This window comes from Budorcas taxicolor, chromosome 22 (genome assembly GCF_023091745.1).
Source record: "Budorcas taxicolor isolate Tak-1 chromosome 22, Takin1.1, whole genome shotgun sequence".
Lineage (NCBI taxonomy): Eukaryota > Metazoa > Chordata > Mammalia > Artiodactyla > Bovidae > Budorcas > Budorcas taxicolor.
In genome coordinates, this window is record NC_068931.1 from 34,689,488 (window position 1) to 34,708,861 (window position 19,374).

Here is a 19,374-nt window from a genome sequence, read left to right on the forward strand (position 1 = left end):
GGGCTCTAGGGCATGCCGGCTCAGTAGTTGTGGAGCATGTGTTTAGTTGCCCCAAGGCATATGGATTTTTCCCGGGCCAGTGATCAAACCCATGTCCCCTGTATTAGCAGGCAGATTCTTTACTATGGGACCACCAGGGAAGTCCTATTTCTATTATTTTTATTATATTAGCCCCACCTCAGATGATCAGGCGTTAGATCCCAGAGCTTAGTCTAATTCAATAAACACATAATGAGATTTTTTAGTGCTTGGTTAGCTGCACGTAGAAGAGAGGAAATAATAATAGTTAACACTAATATGGGTCATATGAGCACTTATTCACTTTCATAGCAATCCAAATAAACAGCTACTATTATTATTTCACAAACGATAAAACAGAAGCACAGAGAAGTCAAGTAACTTGCCCAAAGGCACACAGCTGCTAAATGACAAAGCTGGGATTTGAACCTAGGCATTCTGTTTCCTGAGTCTGTGTTCTAAACTACCCCCAAAGTCCCATGTTCCTCTAGTTTAAAGAGGTAATTCATATGAAATGAAAGTTGTTCAGTCAAGTCCGACCCGTTGCGACCCCATGGAGTATACAGTCCATGGAATTCTCTGGGCCAGAATACTGGAGTGGGTAGCCATTTCCTTCTCCAGGGGATCTTTCCAACCCAAGGACTGAACTCCGGTCTCTCGCATTGCAGGCAGATTCTTTACCATATGAGCCACCAGGGAGACCCAATTCATATCTTAGTGAGGATGAAACAGAAAACATGGGCAATAAAGACAGGTGGTGAAAAGCAGAAGCCCTGCCACCGGGCTGCCCACTCCAGTCCTGACTCTGCTCTGGTCAAATGTGCAACCTTTGCTTGGTTTCTTTGTCTTTCTCAGCCAAACAGGGAGGCAAAAAGAGCCTACCCAAGGGACTGTGTGGAGGTGATACAGCATAAGAGCTCTGAGAAGGTCGGCATTGTTATTACGGGTGTGCAGTTCCTTTCTGAAACCTAGGGGTCCAACTGTGTTTTTGATTCAGAATTTTTCCATGTTGGGGGAGATGGCTCTGTGCATTCCTTGAATTATGTATAAGTTCCCCGAAGACCAGGTCTGGGAGTCCTGAATAGCATCCTGTAAGCAAAAGCATTAAATAATTCTGCAGCAAACCACTTGGCACTCTAAGTGGGCAAATGCAGGTTATAATCGCCTCATGCAAGTGATGAGATATGAAATAACTTGCAGCATTCAGAGTTTTATGTTTCAGATGTGGAGAAGAATTGAGGGTGTACCTTCCATTGGTTTTGCTGGTGGGCATGCAATGAGAAAGTGAAGAGAGTCCAAAGGTATAAACTTCCATTTACAAAATTAAATACATGCTGGGGCTGTGATGTATGGCCTGGCAATGCTAATAACACTGTAGTGCATATTTAAAAGTTGGACTTCTCTGGTGACTTAGTGGGTAAAGAATCTGCCTGCAATGTAGGACACCTGGGTTCAACCCCTGGAAAAGGAAATGGCAACGTACTCCAGTTCTTGTCTGGGGAATCCCTTCAACAGAAGAGCCTGGTGGGCTACAGTCCATGGGACTGTAAATGAGAAAAATGAGAAAAAATGCATGCAGCTCTGATTTTCAGCTCAGAAGCATCGTGCCTACAGCTAAAATAGCCCCTTTGGAATTGTGAGGCAAACAGAAGCCCTCCTTATCATAGTTCATTTGACTTAGTGACTAAGTCACCACCACCCAGAGAATAGATCTTAAAAGTCCTTTTCACAAGGAAAGAAAAATTCTATAACTATGGTTAGTGATGGATGTTAACGAGACTTATTGAGATGATCATTTTGAATTATATTTTAATATCAAATTCAAAGGGAAGCTAGAAAGAAAGCTGCAGGTAAGACTCTGGATAAAAACCCCGGAGTAAACCATGGGGGAGAAGGATGGGCATCAGAGGTCGAGGGAGGGGGGTCTCGTCATTGTGGGGCAACAATGTCAACTCAGCCAAGGAGTGACAGAGATGAGCTGGAGGAACAGCAGCGCCCTTCTCACACCTTCAATTTTAGTCCAGCATCCCCAAGAGTGGAAGGGGAGACAGGGGCTTTACCTCCTCAGCCTCTCTGAGAACAAGAAGGATTCTGTGGACTTTTCAAAAGTAAGTGTCACTGGCAGCACCTGTTTGTTGCTGCTTAGTCGCTCAGTCGTGTCCAACTCTTTGTGACCCCGTGGACTGTATCCCACCCGGTTCCTCCGTTCATGGGATTTCCCAGGTGAGAACAGTGGAGTGGGTTGCCATTTCCTTCTTCAGAGGATCTTCCCTACCTGGGGATCAACCCATGTCTCCTACATTAGCTGGCAGATTCTTTAACGCTGAGCCACCAGGGAAGGCCGCAACACCTATTAAACACTTGCTAAATACAAGGCATAGCTGATCCTGTATGTGCAACATTTAACCCCCAAACAACCCTGAGAAGCAGGTGTTGCCGTCATGCCTGTTGTATGGATTCAGGGCTGCTCTGTAGGGTTTTGCTCAACACCTCACAGCTAGTAAAAGGAGAGAACAGGGCCTCTGGCATCCAAACCCTGCACTTTACCCAGAGCGCTGGCCAACGCCATGGGGCTCCCAGATGCGGAGAAGTGACAGGATTAGAGACTCGGGGCTGCCATGTGTAACTCATTTCCATTCCTGTTACTTAATTCAGCTCTTAAGAAATCAGCCTGCCCTTCTAGTACAAGAAAGAAAATGAGAAAAAAAAAAAATGCACGCAGCTCTGATTTTCAGCTCAGAAGCATCGTGCCTACAGCTAAAATAGCCCCTTTGGAATTGGAGAGTGAGGCAAACAGAAGCCCTGGTTATTATAGTTCATTTGATTTAATTAAAGCCATAAAAGCACACCACAGCTTTGCAGTGGGTACTGACCCTTCTGCTTTGCTTGGAGGACTCGGAGGAGTCACAGTCTTATCTGATGGGCAGAGACCCAAGTCGCCACCGCCACTCAGCTCGAGTTACAGCCTCTTTACCTTGACTTTAGCCTTTTGTACACTGTTTCTCTTCTGTCCTCTTGTGTTTGGAAGGTGATCTGCTGATCACTTTTTCTGTCTGTCTTACTGGGCCTCCTCCCTGGTCCCCTGTGTCTGGACCCCAGCCCTGAACTCTGAGCCATCTCTTGTCCCCTGAGTGCCCACAAAGCCTTGCTGATGGTATTCCTTGTTTGCAGAAGAAAATGACTCTCTCATCTCTTCCTTTCTCATCCTACCTCTTGGCCTATTGGTCAAAGTCCTCCCAAGGGTCATCAGTCCTCCCAAGAAGTATGGTTTCTCCACTGTCCTTGAGCAGGAGGCTCCAGGGGGAACCTCAAAGTCGCTGGTGTTTAATGCAGCGGCTGAGACCTCACCACCTCCCTTGTTTCCTCTTGACTCATCCATTGGCTGAAAGGGCAGCTGCCCCAGGTAAGTTTTTGTTTTTTTCCCCTTGACCCCAAATCTGCTTTTAAAAAAAATTACATATTATTTTTATTTGGAGAATAATTACTTTACAATATTTGCAGGGCAGCAAAGGAGACCCAGGAAAGGTTTTCAGTGGATCCGTTTTTTCCTTGCTTGCTCAGACTTTCCCATGCAAACCTTAAAATGGCAGCTCACCTCCAACGGAAAGACAGAAGCCAACTCCCCCCATCTGGGTGAGGAGATGGGGGTCTTGCTCATTGCCTGGGCAGGTGTGGAGGCCCCCAGCCTTGGGAAGAAAACAGAGATAGCTTGAAGGAGCTGGAAGGGACCCTTGGGAGGGGGCTGGTATGCATCTAATGTCAAAGAAGCTAGAGACCATTGTCACAAGTATCAACTCAAATATTACAGTGGGAGCTGGGACTCTCAGACAATCTGGCAGCCATGTGGGGTTTCTGAATGGGCTCACATGGTCCACCAGCATGTGTGACTCTGGACCACATCTGCAACACAGCTCCCAAGCCTTGGAGGCTACAGATGAAATTGAAAGTCACCCCTGGGTGCTCTGGGCCTCTGCTAAAGAGCTGTGATATATGTGGCTCCCTGGAACAAGCCATATTTCACCACTGCTTCCATCGCTTGTGTCTTCCAGCCTGTTCCCAACCTGCCTCCCTCCACCCACCGCCCCCCGCCCCCAACCCCACATCCACAGTGCCTCTTCCTCCTCTCAGTGTCTGAGTGTCTGCACGACCACTGGGCACTTAGTCGAGTGTAGTTTTGTGGCACTCCCAGCATCCTATATGGAACTTGTGCCTAGGGCACTATTCTTTAAATAGGGGGGTGTGTGTGTGTGGTTCGGAAGCTTGTGTCAGGAGCAGTAGTTGAGCTCTGTTGAGAAGGCACAAGTTTGGAGAGTCTTAGTTGGTTGTGTTCATACCTCTGTTTGTCAAAAAAAAGGCCTTCAAGGATGCTCACATCCTCATCCCCCAAGAGACTCTGAAGATGCATTAAGGAACCTGAGATGGGAGAGTCTCTGAATTACCTGGTTGGACCCAATGTAATCACACGAAACCTTAAAAAAAAAAGAGAGATAAGGAACCTACTGTGCTGCCGTCAGCAAGAGGGAGACGTGGTGCTGTCAACACATCAAGAATGCCTTCTTGCTGGTTTTAAAGACTGAGGAAGAGCCACAGGCCAAGGAATGCAGGCAGCTTTTAGGAGCCAGAAAAGACAAGGAAATGGCTTCACCTCCAAACCTTCCAGGAAGAAATGCAGGTCCACTCACATTGTGACGTTAGCACGATCTGACCCCCAGTCTCAGAATACACACTCCACCAGGGGCCTGAAGACTCCCTGAGAATGCACTCTTTCTTCACAATTGTTACAACTGTGCCATCAATAAACACATGTTAGTAGAATGAACACTTGAACAAATGAAGGATATATGCACACAGAGCTCACTCCCAAGGACGACCCTAGACCGAAGGAAAGACAGCAACCTCAAGGTCACAGAGAAAACAGGCGCTTGAGCCCCCGGGTGGGGAGGTTGAAGCTGCCATCAGCACCTCCTTTGACGGAGAGGTCTGCCCTTTTGTCAGGTGGGAGAGTGACACACACATGGGGGGAAATGCCAGAAAAAGACAAGACTATAGGTAATTAAGCACTAAATGGAATAAGAGGGCTGTGGGAAGGTTGGATGATGAGAAACTGAGTCTGGAGAAGGTCATTGATGAGTGTAGACTTGATCTGGACTTTGCAGGATGGCCAGGATTGGATACGTGGAGTGGGAAGTCAGGCTGACGGAGAGTGGCTTTGTTGTTATTGTTTAGTCGCTCGGTCAAGTCTGACACTTTGCAACCCCGTGGACTGTAGCCCGCCAGGCTCCTCTGTCCATGGGATTTTCCAGGCTAGAATACTGGAGTGGGTAAGGCAGATTCCTTACCATTGGGCCACCAGGGAAGCCCAGAGTGGCTTTGCAGGAGTTGATTATGATGAATAGTTACATGGTAGAAACAGCCCCCACCTACTGAGTTCTTCCCAAATGTATCAGCTCATGTAATCCTCCCAAAGACCCTCTAGAGTGTTGCCAAAGATATCTTGACACTTTCTGATGTTTGTGTTCTTGGCTGCCCAGCATGTGATCCCCCTTCTCAGATGTGGGCAAGTTCTCCCTCTCTGAGCTCTGCATTCCCTTTCTCACTGTGCTGACCAGAGGCTGCAAAGCCCAGACCCTTGCTTCCTCCATCCCCCAGCAACCAGGACATGGACATGTGACCTGGTGTAACCATCGGATCTTTATCAGGAGCAAGTGGCAGAAAGAAAGGGGACAGGGAGAATTTGTTTCAGCAGCAACACTGGTAGCAACATCTGGATTCCAGAAGCAGTAGGGCACATGGCTCTTCTTGTTCCCAGCATATTTTCTAAGCCTGATTTGATCCAGCCTGCTCAGTGATTCTTTGAGCTACTCAAATCCCCGTAGAAAAGTCCTTGTGTACCTAAGTTGATCAGAATAAGTCCATGTTGTTTACAACCAAAAAACCTGGCTGATATAGTAAATTAAAATTCTTTTATTGTAGATTAGGAAGTTGAGGCTCAGAGAGGTGAAGTGACTTGCCCAAGGTCACATAGCGTGTACCTATTTGATTATAAAGCTTGCATTCTTAATACTAATCATGAAATGTTCAAAGTGAAAATTGTATTATAAAGGTTTCTTTTGTGGATACTTCAGAGATGGTAGTTTGTGTGTGTGTGTGTGTGTGTGTGCGTGTGTGTGTGTGTGAGGGATAATTAGGATAAAACAATTAAGTTTCTGGAGATAGTATGTGCCAGTAGAACCTTTGTAAATGGCAAACTGGAATTATGCACCAAACCCCTTACAGTGTTCAAGTCCTTTGAATTAATGATTCCATTTCTAGATCTCTATTCCAAGGCAGTGTTTCATAACCTTTTTTTTTTTAAATTAACTGGCCCTTAATTAAATAGTATTTTTAGATGCTTTTCCCCTTGCCTCCCCCACCATTTTATATCACAGACATACCACATGGTTGTTTCTGTCCTGCATTTATATCTGCATTTTATACATTAAAAGAGTAAGATTCATTTCACCCCCAAGAATCAACTTTAGTCCCCTTAGGAGCAATGATCACTCCCACTGAGAATTCATTCAAACATAAGATCATGAATCAAAGTATGAACAAAATACCAAGCTTACTTGGTATTAATAGTGACGATGTTGAATAGTTTATCAACAATTTTTCCTTATCCTTTTCCATATTTTCTAACTTTTTATAATATGCTTGTATTGCTTTCCAATAGAAAAACAGTTCATGATTTTTTTAAAATTTTTATTGGAGTATAGTTACTTTGCAATGTTGTATTAGTTTCTGCTGTGCAGCAAGATGAATCAGCTATACACATACAAATACCCCCTCTTTCGATTTCCTTCCCATTTAGGTCACCACAGAGCACTAAGTCAAATTCCCTGTGCCACACAGTAAGTTCTCATTAGTTATCTAATTTATACATAGTTTTATGGTTTCGAGGTGGGCTACTTCCCCAAATAGGTCAGGTTGGGTCAAAGAGGTCTGCAGTTCCCCAAGGGGACAGGTGTCTGTTCCATGCTGTTTGCCACTGCCTCACTCCCTCCCTTGCTCAAGATACTGTCCCCACTTTCAGATGCCAAATGTATTAATACCACCAAGCCAGTGTGTGGAGGAGGGGAGCCTGGATGGAGAAGGGGAATTTTCTGTGGTTGAAGCAAGTCTGCAGGCAGTTCAGAAACTTCAGTCCATCCCACAGAGGGAGGCTCAGGAACCCAGGGCAAGTACTGTGGGCCCCAAGCCTTCAGATGGGTTTTCCAGGCTGACATCCAAGCCCATCCTGGAGAGAGGCATTCTGTCCATCTCACTGCTGGAGAGAGAATGGATGTGAGCACCCTTCTCTCCCTGGTCCTCTGTGATCTTGTACAGTGACATGAGCAGCAGAATGGGCATGATTAGGCAGCAGATACCGCCAAGACAGGGCAATTGCTTCTAAAGCAAGCATCATGGCTGCTGCAGGTCTGGTCTGGCCAGCTCTAGAGGTCAGTGCTTTGAAATACTCTCTAACATCCCAGGGTAATAAATCCCTTCAGATCCAGGCAGATACTCCCAGAGCCCCACTCAGGACAGGGAGGAGCTCTGGCCCTTCACCTGGGCATGTAGCCTGACAGCAGGGAGACCTGAACTGTCTCTGGCCTGAGTCTGGAGGAAAACACCTGCTCTGAACTGAGTGTGTCCCTTGAAATGTGTTATGTTGAAGCCCTAATCCCCAACGTGACAGTATTTGGAGGTGGGGACTTTAGGAGGTAATTAAAGCTAAAGGAGGGCTTAAGAACAGGGCGCTAATCCAAGGACTGGTGGCCTTATAAGAAGACAAACCTCTCTCTCTTCCACCGTGTATGGACATCATAGGAAGATCAGGAAGAGAGAGCTCTCACCAGAACCCAAATCCTGCCAGACCTTGACCTTGGATGTTCCAGCCTCCAGAACTGTGAGAGAATAAATCTCTGTTGTATGAGCCACACAGTCTGGGGTAGTTCATTCCAGCAGCCTGAGCTGACTAAGACGATCTCCTTCTCAAGGGGGGACTTGTGGATAATCCCCCTCCAGCCACTCAATGGGCCACAGAAAGGATTTTCCCAACTCATCCCCTCCTCTGTGCCTGATCCTTGGCCTGGACCCTCCTCCATTCTCACTTGGAAATCCCTACAGGTTCACTCATGCACTCATTTCATCAAAGTGTTCATTCATCCTTCCCCTAATACAGGTAGCCCCTTGTTTTTGGAGGTTCACTTTATACCTCTTCACTTTTACAAAATTTCAAGAGCTTCTTATTAATATGTGGGTGTGGGTGTGGGTGTGTTCAGTCACTTCAGACGTGTTCGACTCTGTGCAACCCCACGGACCATAGGCCACCAGGCTCCTGCATCCATAGGATTCTCCAGGCAAGAATATTGGAGTGGGTTGCCATACTCTTCTCCAGGGGATCTTCCCAACCCAGGGATCGAAGCTGGGTTTCCTGCATTGCAGGAGATTCTTTACCGCTAAACAACTGGGGAAGGCCATTAATATCTATTGTTGCCTAAGAAATGACCCACAAATGCAGTGGCTTTAAACAGCACATATTTATGACCTGTATCTGTGGGGCGGCAGCCTAGGCTTGGCTTAGCCGGGTCCTTGCCTTCAAGGTCTCTCACAATCAAGGCTACAAGGATCACTTTTCCAAGCTCACATAGCTGTTGCCATGTTTCTGTTTTTTGAGGGTTGCTGGATTGTGAGCCTTAGTTTCTGGCTGGTTGTCACCTTCAGTTTCTCTCCACATGGGACTTCCCAATGTGACCAGTGGCCTCATTAAAATGTGCAAACTAGGAAGGCAACAAGAGTCTGCCAGCAAGACAGAGTGATGCAGCTCATCACCTTTATCACAGTTGGAAGCAAGTTGCTAGGCCAACCGATGCTCAAGGGGATGGGATTCCATGTTCAAGGGAATCATAGAGGTCTCTGAGAGGCTGCCTCTTACAGTCAGGATGGTGCAGCAGCAGAAGGGTGGAGACAGGCAGGCAGAGACCCCGAGGGCCTCATAAACCCAGCCAACGAACCAGGGCATCATCATGTAAGAGATGGATTCCCCTTCTTTTCTTTTAATGCATCTTTTGGTTTGGTTTGGTTTCTCAAAGTGATTTTAGCCTCCTTTGCTCCCTGAAACCCCTTCTTGGAGTTACATGCACCACACCTTCAGTTCCCATCTTGTTCCCGTGTTTCCACTCCTGAACTGGTGTCAGTTCACCTGTCATCTAGAAACATCTCAGTAAGATTTGCACAGGTGCAACTGAACTCTACTCAGATCCCCTGACCTGACCGCAAGCAAGGGACGTGCTAAAAAATATCAATGAGGCATCGGCAGAAGGTTGCTTTTGGCTGTCAGAAAAACCAGGACGGATGAGGAGACCAGAGGCAGTGGTCAGGCCGGGCTGGAACCCTCCTGGGGCCCAGCCCTCAGCACTGGTTTCCGAGTTGTTCCCGAATCATGGTGCTGCCAACAGCACTCAGGCGCGGCAAATCCATCAACCTCCCTGCTGTTCAGAGAGCAGCCCCCCAGAAGTCCAAAATTCCCAAACCGCAGCCAGCTTTCCCTGAGGAAACAGCCTAAAGTCGTGATTCTCTAATTGCTGGAAATGTCACTTGGTTATGGCTGTCACCAGGTGACAGCTCTTTCTTTTCATCCAGGTTGAAAAATGGCTGCCGCTCTAGCTGTTAGCGATGTTTACCGGCTTCCACCTTGATCAATTTTCCTGCACATGTAAGAGAGTGTTCTTGCCAGAGCTCATTTCTCTGTGCTTAATAAAGCATTTTATGGGCTACTTTTTTGGCCGAAAGCCCCCGTCCTCTACCCTTTGATCCACAGACTCTGCACATACAGAACTGGTGTCGAATAAGCCCTACCTGCCCAGGTGTCACCAGCCGCATCCAAAACACAGCCTCCCAGCTTCCATTCAGGAGCCCTGAGGACTTCTCCTTGCCTGTGACCCTTAGATCCTTTTGGCCTCCATCTTTGCCCCGCCTATTATTAATTTCCCAGAAAAGGAAAGAAAAGCACCATCATTGCTGGATTCTGATATTTCCCCCCAAGTACGTCTCTCCATCACACTCAGTGGTTACTGCGCATCCATTTGGAGGATGGCCACCTTTTAAAATGAATGGTGACAAGTTTCCAAGTGCAACAGCTTTGATGTCTCGGCCAGAGGACATCTGCTCGCCTGCTATGACATTTTTACCTTCTAGGTTTAGGCCAAACTTGTCCCCCTGGTCCCTGAGCCCATCTCCCTGCTGGAGTAACACTCCTCCTTTGTTTCCTTGGCTTCACATTCTCATCCTCTCCTTCCAACACTTTCACTTCATCCCTCCAGGTCATATTTTACCTTGGACCAAGAGACATGCTGCAGCTGACAGTCCATCGTGTTGTCTTTGAAGTGTGCTGGCTCTGGGCTAGGCGCTGGCTGGAGGCACAGCTTACTGGAATTACTTAGAAGTCTTCTTTCTGCTTTGTCTCCTTCCCTGTTTATTCGCAGAGGAGAATGTCCATGATCAGGAGGGAAAGTATTGTACAGTCAGTTCTCTGTGTGAGTCAGCCCAGGACACATTTTCTCGCTGCCTTCCCTACACCTAAAACCGATCTGGTTGACTAAAGCCTGCCACCGCCTCCCTTCATTTCCAACTTCATTCCCTCTTCGTGCCAATTCCAGCATCTCCTCTTCCTGGGAGAAGTGTTGACGGTTAAGTCAGGGGTTGGCCACCTGCCCAGAAGACCCTGTCCAGAATTGCTGCCCCACAGTGAAAATTTCTTCTGACTTCACCTGGTCCCCCTGCTCCCTTTGCAAAATGCAGGGTTCCCAGGAGATCTGTTTAACTGCTTTAAAATGATGATTTGCATGCGGGAAAGCTGGGAACAAAAAGCCGCTGTGAATATAAAAATGCCACACATGCCTTTGTTTGAGTCCTTTCCAAAAAGAAGTGCGAGCTAACAAATAGCCAGGGTGCCTGAGGGCTAAATGAAGTATCAGGTCACCTGATGGTCTTGTGAGTAACCCTCATCTGTGCCTGGCCTCCATTCCCCTAGGACACCTCCAGACTGATGCTCATTTCTCTGCAAGTTATGCCTTTGTCTCCAATCAGGAGGCTCTGCAGCCAGGACCCCTACTACGGGGGCCCACAAAGATGAGCAAGAGGACCATCTGAGGATATGGTCAGTGGGTACACAGTGCTAGGCACTTACAAGTACCACAAAAATGTTACTTGGTGAGTCATCTGCGCTGCTGAGTCCACCACGCCCCGGTTGCCAAGCCTAGATGAATAAACTGGAGTTCAGGTAGCCCCCAAGACTCTTGCAAACCTTAATTCAAAGAGGAAGAAACTGACAGAAAGTCCTGCTCGCCATCAAATCCCCACCTCCTGAAAATGCTCTGTGTCGGAACAGCAGTGAGTCATAAAACCTTAGTGGGTGTCACCCTGCCCTCTCCTGGAAGCGGAGTTCTGGAAGGCAAGGAGAACGCCCACGATCACACAGCACTCTTTCCTGGATGGATTAAGTCTAAATTTCAGGGCTTCTCTGAAGGGTCAGTGATAAAGAACCCGCCTGCCAATGCAGGAGACATGGGTTTAATCCCTGACCTGGGAAGATCTCACATGCCTCGGAGCAACTAAGCCGGTGTGCTACAACTACTGAGCATGTGCTCCGCAACAAGAGATGCCACTGCAGGGAGAAGCCTTTGCACCGCATCTGGAAAGCAGCTCCTGCTCGCCGCAACTAGAGAGAAGCCTGCACGCAGCATCGAAGACCCAGTGCACTCAAAAATAAATAAATGAATAATTTTTTTAAAAAAAAGTCTGAATTTCAATCTATGACTTTCAGTCACTCGGATGCAGGCTCTAACAATGGCATCCCTTGAGGATTTGCTAATAAAAATGAAGTCGTAATTGTAAAGTCCTCCTTACTAAATAACACTCAGAATGCTCTGTTCAAAGAACAGTGAAGCAGAGTGTTACCACCACAGAGACCCCCAAAGCCAGCGCATGGACACCTGAACTCAGCAGCACCGCCCCCTGCCCCCAGCACCCATCACCCCACCAGAGCCCACACCGTGATCCAAGCCCCTGCCTGCTTCCCACTTTCTGTCTGCATTTCTGACCATGACCACCTTCCCAGCCCTCGCCCTGCCTCATCCTCCACTTCTTCCAATCCAATCTAGACACAGACGCAAGCAGTGAACTGTGCAAAATGCCAGCTAGATCGTGCGGTTCCTTGATTTCAAATCCCTCCATCCATCCCCAGGTGTAAGCAGGAGAGAGTCCAGCCTATATCATGCCACACGGCCAGCCTTTTGTGATCTGGCTGCTGCCTTCATTTCCAGCAGAAATTTCTCCCATCCCTCTGCCCAATCATGCAGAAATGCCTACCAGCTCTTCCACTCTTTCATGTCTTTGCCTGTATTATTGCCTCTTCCTACAAGGCCACACCTATCTTCTATCTCCTGAATATTAAGTCCACTCATCCTTGAAGGCCCAGCTCCAATGCTCTCTAAGGAAGTCCTCCAGCACCACCATAACTTGTAGCAATTTGTGCATGCCCTGATCACATGGCAGAGTTAATGCTTATATTTCAGTTCCACATTAAACTATAGATTCCTGAAGACTGAAAACAGAACTCTGCCCAACTATGTGTCCTAGCACATTGCCCAAGATGTAGGGGCTACTGAAGAGATGCTGGTTTATGAGAAGAACTGAGATGACTTATTAAGCACCTACTATATGCCCGGCGCTAGGGTGATATAAATGAACAGAAAAAAAATCACTGTTTTCTGAAGTTTATATTATAGTAGAATAATAACTAAATGCAGAACTATATAACCAAATGCAAAACTACATAACAGAGGCCAGTGACAAGTACTAAGGGGAAAAATAAAGCAGAGTGAGGAGGTGGGGGTGAAGGGGATGCTATTTTACATGGCTGGGGTCAGAGACAGTAATTCTGAGAGGTGCAGGTGGGCCTGGGTGTACATAAATAGGAAGTCCAATTAGGGGAGAAAATGGGGAAAGGTGGGGCTTCCCATGTGGCCCAGTGGAAAAGAATCCGCCTGCCAATGCAGGAGACACAGGAGACATGGGCTCAATCCCTGGGTCGGGAAGATCCCCTGGAGAAGGTCATGGCAACCCACTCCAGTATTCTTGCCCGGAAAATTCTACGGACAGAGGAGCTGGCATGGTCACACAGAGGCAGACACGACTGAGTAACTGAGGGCACATGGCACATGGGAAGGGTGAAGAGCAGGGTCCTGGGGTGAACATGTGTTCAGCATGTTTGAGGAACAGGAAGGTGGCCCCTGTGGCTGGTGTGCAGTGAAGAAATGACCAGACCCCCATATCTGACAGGAGGATTTATTTTTTAAAAGAAATAATAAATTGGCTATTCTAGGTACCTTGTGTAAGTAGAATAAAACAGTACTTGTCTGCACCGACTGTATACTGGAGTGCATTTTTATTCATCAAGTCAGAAAGTACATTGGTAGATGCCAGGAGCAGAAGTGGGGTAGGAAGCGGGATGACACTTAGTGTTTAATGGGGACAGAGCTTAGGAAAGTAAAAAGTTTAGCAGATGGATGATGGTGAGAATTGTGCAACAAGGTGAGTGTACTTAGTGCCACTGAACTGTATAGTCAAGTATGGTTGAAATAGTATGTTTTATATTGTGTAACTTTTACCACAATAAAAAAATTTTTTTAGAAGAAACAATAAAGACAGAATTCAAGAGGGTGGTTGTTTATACAGAGGGATGGGGGAGGAGAGGGAGGAGGATACAGGTCCCTGGGAATTACTGTCAGTATTCTGGGGCTGACTGGTGGCGTCATGGGTGTTCATTTTAGACCAAGTAAGTGAGCAGCACATGAGTGAACCAGGAATGATCACTGATTCTGTGCCCTGGAGAGAGCCAGTCTTTCCCCAGGGGCTAAACCTTTATTCTGAAATGACTGTCCATATCCTTTGTACTTAAGACAGCCCTCTAAGTTCAGTTCAGTCACTTAGTCGTGTCTGACTCTTTGCGACCCCATGGGCTGTAGCCCACCAGGCTCCTCTGTCCATGGATTCTCCAGGCAAGAATACTGGAGTGGGTTGCCATTTCCTTCTCCAGGGGATCTTCTCGACCAAGGGATCGAACTCACGGATCTTCTGTCTCCTAGTCTGGTAGATGGATTCTTTACCACTAGCGCCACCTGGGAAGCCCAGTAAAATATCACATTTTGAGGTTCTAGGTAGACATGAATCTCAAAGGGACACTGTTCAACCCAGTATATGGAGAAAATGATACATAACCCAAAGGGCCATAATAAGAATCAAACAATGTATACAAGGCACCAAGCACAGTACAAGCATTCTTCCTCCTCCTCCTCATTACCATCATCATCTCAGGGAAGGAATCCTGTTTCTAAAAACATTCCTTCCTGCTAACTGAGGCAGGCACAAGTGAGACTCCCAAACAAGCCTGGGCTCAAATCTTGGCCCGGAAGCCTCTGGCACATTACTTAACCTTTCTGAGCTTCAGTTTCTTTATCCACACGGATGGAGATATACATGCAACACAAATGTCATTTACTGCGTGGGAGGCACTGCTCTAAAAGGTTTACGAGCCCTGTCTCAGACAATTCTCAGGACAACCCTGTGAGCTCGGTATTACTATTATCTCTATTTTACAGTCAAGGAAATTGAATCAGCAAGTATTTAAGACAGTCGCCTAAGGTCACATAGGAAGTAAGTGATGGAACCAGAGTTTAAACCCAGGCAGTCTGGCTCCAGAAGTCTTCCGAGATGAAAAGAGAATAAATAATAAAACAAATAAATAAAACTCATAGCCAGTGCTCACTCGATACCCAGCAGTCAGTAAATGATGGGATGGTAACCAGGGTTCCCTCTTCCAAACCTTTCCCCTCTGCTGACCTCAAGGCTGCCTTTCTTCCTTCCTCTCTCTCTCTCTCAGTTCACATGCTTTGGTTGTTGACACTAATCCATATTTAAATATCCAGGCTGCTCAAGTTTCATTCAGTGTCCTGGGCTGTCTTGCCCTCTTTTTCATCTTCTCATTCTCTCCAGTGTCTGGTGATCATGATGGCTGGGGCTGGAGTGGGGGTGGGGGTCAGCGAAAGGGAGGGAGCAGTAAACTGCCTCTCTGGCAACTGGGGAATGTGGGTGGGGGGTGTTTCTCTCCCGGGGTAGGGTCAGAGTTAAGCAATAGACTGTAAGAGGCAGCTCAGGGAACTCCACCCAATGCGGCCGTCCGCTAAACCCAGGCGTATGTATGCTGTCCTGGGCACAAAGACTCTTGAGCGATCGATCCATCATGGAATAAAACCTCCATCAGGTTTACGGCTTCCCAGGGAGCACTAGTTTTATAGAACCTGCCTGGCACTGCAGGAGACATAGGAGATGCGGGCTCCTTCCCTGGGTCAGGAAGATCCCCTGGAGGACGGCATGGCAACCCACTCCAGTATTCTTGCCCGAACAGAGGAGCCTGGCAGGCTACAGTCCAGAGTCGGACATAGCTGAGGTGACATAGCACAGCACAGATTTAGGAAAGCCACCACCAGAGAAGAAAGGAAAAATCTCCCATTGGGGATGATGCTCCACAATGGTAGCCGAGGCAAGAGGAGTGAGCTCTCTCCTGAGCATCTGTCTTGGACGCCCTTCCTGTTACCTTGTCCTACTCTACTCTGAGCAGGAGGTGCTCACACAGCTCAGTCCAATTTTCCAGGGCTCCATCAACCCTGCCCACCCCTGCTAGTGGTCGGCTCTGCCCTCTTCCAGCTGGTGCAATAGGAGAAGCAGGAACCCCGCTCAGCCTGGTCCTCCTCCTGTCTTTCCCAGAATCCCAGCAGGATCCACAGAGAGTGTGAACACTTACCCAGGATGGAGAAGTGGACAGATCCAATGATCACTTAAGCAACTCTAGGCATATCTGTTCACTTTCGCCGACCAACCAACAGCATGGGACAAGCTGTTTCCAAGAAGTAAAGCAAGGGGCAGTGCTCAGCAAATGGTGATGCAAACAGTTGGCCGCTGCTGCTCCACCCTTCCCCTTTCAGGGGCCCCATCCTCTTCCCTCCCGGGGACCTGGTGCCCTCGTGCCATGGGGAGGGGCTCCCACCCACTTAGATGGCCCTTCCTTCCCTCCTTTCTTACTCTTGAGACTGTACCTTTCCTCACCCCAGACTTTTAAGGGCTCGATCTCATCTCCCCAACAATGGAAGTGATTAAAGGAACAAATCCCTGCTAATCTGTCAACCAGCTACTGTGCTGGCTGTACCTCCCAGGGTCGCCTGAAGTGAAATGTGAGTCACTCGGTTGCGTCTGACTTGGTGACCCCATGGACTGTGACCTGCCAGGCTCCTCTGTCCATGGGGATTCTCTAGGCATGAATACTGGAGTGGGTAGCCATTCCCTTCTCCAGGGGATCTTCCCGACCCAAGGAGCAGCGAACCTGGGTCTCCTGCAATCCAGGCAAATTCTTTACCACTGAGCCACCATGGCTTCTTCAGGTAATTCCTAAATTTGCCTGTGCCCCCGGGGGCTGCTAAGATGAATGCAGAGTTCACACTTGCTGGGTGGAGGGAAAGCTGTATGGGAGTAAGAAAATATCAAATTGACTACAGACACAAATGATGAGAACTACGTAATGAACAAGAAAGTCAATACAACAAACTCTAAAAATATTTCCTTTCTCTTCTTTCTTCTCCCAACTTCTTTAAAAGACATAAAGTTGTATCAATAATTAGAGTACAGAAGAAAACCAGTTTACACTGGATGCTATGAGGTGAGGGGGCAGCTGCTATGAACTGGTTACTAAGTCCATGAAAACACACGAACAGGAAGTAAGCCAGTTTGTGTGCTGGGAGCAGAGGACGCCACCCAGGAGCCTGGGCTCCAGGCAGGCTCAGTTTCACGGGGCCCTCCTCACCCAGCCCGCCCGCCCCCGCCTGCCCACCCCCACCTGCCCGCCTGCCGGAGTCCCCAAGACCAGGCAGTCTCAGGGCTCCAATCAGCGCAGACATTTTAACGGGGATTTAGGCTCCTGGGGACTGAAATGAATTGTGCCCTCTGGGAGCATAAATTATACCCAACTCCTTTTTAAAAAAAAAATCTGAACTCACTTTGCTTGCCTTTCAATTCTGTCTAAAATGCATGGAAGACTTCAGATTTTTCCCTGCCTTATACCTTCTTCCTGTGTGTTGTTATAAGTGTAGTCATATGTATACCTACATAAATGTGTGTGTGTGTATATATATATACATAGTCTATATGTTGTCTACCAAGTACCTCATACAAGCGGAATCATACAATATTTGTGTGTGTGTGTATAAATTCCTTTTATACGAGGTACCTGGAATATTCAGATTTCTAGGACAAAGGTCATCAGGGCTTGGGAGGGAGAAAAGGGGAGTTAGTGTTTAATGCGGACAGTCTTGGTCTGGGAAGATGAAAATGTTGTGGAGATGGATGCTGGTGGTGGTTGTAAAACATTGTGAATGTACTTACTGCCATAGAACTGGATACTTAAAAAATGGTTAAAATGGGGTTAGTTATTTTTATGTTGTATTGATATATTTGTATTTGATATGTTGTATTGATATATTTCATCTCCAATACAGAAAATGTATATGATAGAAGGACAGGGAAGCCTGGCGGGCTGCAGTCCATGGGACTGCAAAGGGTCAGACGTGAATGAGTGACTAAACAACCACAAAATAGGATATAGACAAATTAGCTGACCTCTTATTTATATATATGTATGTAACTATTTTCAGACAGCCTACATTTTCCTTTCTGCTCTCTCTCCTCCATTCTGTGCCTCAGTTTGAGCCTTTGATGGCCTATTTTCTGGGTTAGGGTTTTACACAACCCAGAGGAGCATCTCAGGGCTAAAAACTCCACGGCCCTCTCTTCCCTCTGTGTTCCCCCTCAGCCACCCTCTTCTCGGTTGCTTTTAAAAAGCAGAAAGCTTTACTAGTTAGAGAGAAAGTCTGTGATTTTCAGTGGTACATTTAATAATTCATAAATCATGAGAGGTTCAAACGGGTTCAAAGTTTAAAAGTTTAAAAGTTTTGCTGAAGCTTTAAAGTTTAAACTGTCAGAAGCCTTGACAAAAAACTTTTCCTGTCTGGAATATTTAAGATCACTGTGCCATATGAGATGTAGTAGGCAGGGCTTCACTAGTGGCTGAGAGGATAAAGAATCTGCCTGTTGTGCAGAATACCCAGGTTCAATCCTTGGGTCTGGAAGATACACTGTAGAAGGGAATGGCAACCCACTCCAGTATTCTTACCTGAAGAATCCCACGGACAGAGGAGCCTGGTGGGCTACAGTCCATAGGTACACAAAGAGTCAAAGATGACTACATGACTAACACACACATACACTCACACAACATACACACACAAGATTCAGGACTCCATGTGGTCCTTCTCTCGCAAGAAGTTTCTAAGAAAATTCTGGCATGGTCTGTAGGGAGATGTTCCTCCAGGGAGCCAGCAGGTATGGGAGCAAGAGCTGTGACTGGTAGTCACTACACTATGAGAAAGTACTGGATTGGCCAGAGTCACCACTGTGTGGGCTTTCTCTTTAAAAGAAGGGAAATTGTAAAATGTGATCCTGGCCAGCACGTGTAACAAGGTCTTGGCGGAAGACAGTGAGCTGTGCGTATCTGCTATTTCAAAATCTAGATGCAGAGAGGCCAAATCTTCCGCTGGCTTCCTGCTGACCTCTGATTTTTTTTTTTTTCCAGGCATAATTACTGTATTTCCAAGTGCAATTGAGTGTGGTGTCAGCCGCCCACGCCACGGTTGCCTCCCTCTCAGACTGGGTGACCGAGCCCAGAACATGGGGGTCGTTCCTGACATCGTAGCCTTGTACCCTGAGGCTGCATTTACTGTGTTGTTTTGATAACATCACTTGATTTCTCAGAAACTTACCGCGGTTCCCGCTGGCCTTTCAGGTCAGATCCAAGGCCTTAGTCATGGGGAGTCATGCCAGACATTCAGCACAGACCCGCAAACCCTCCCCTCCCACCTGCCTGCTCAACTGTTTCCACTTGGTGGCCCTCCCACCTGAGATGCTCTTTCTTCTTTTCATCAAACACACCTTTGCATTTCCTCCAAATTCCCCAATTTCATAGGCTTCCACAAGCCATCAGCATCAATGCCAGAAACAACGTCAGCATGATCGAAATCTTTTCCCAGGTTCTAGAATTTGGTGACAGCGGGCTGTAAAAGGATCCTATGACGCGAATGAGATTATACCAGACTCCCTACGCGGGTCCCCACCCTGGACAATCATTACTGCACTTTCACATAAATGACTGCCTTTGATCCTAACAATCTC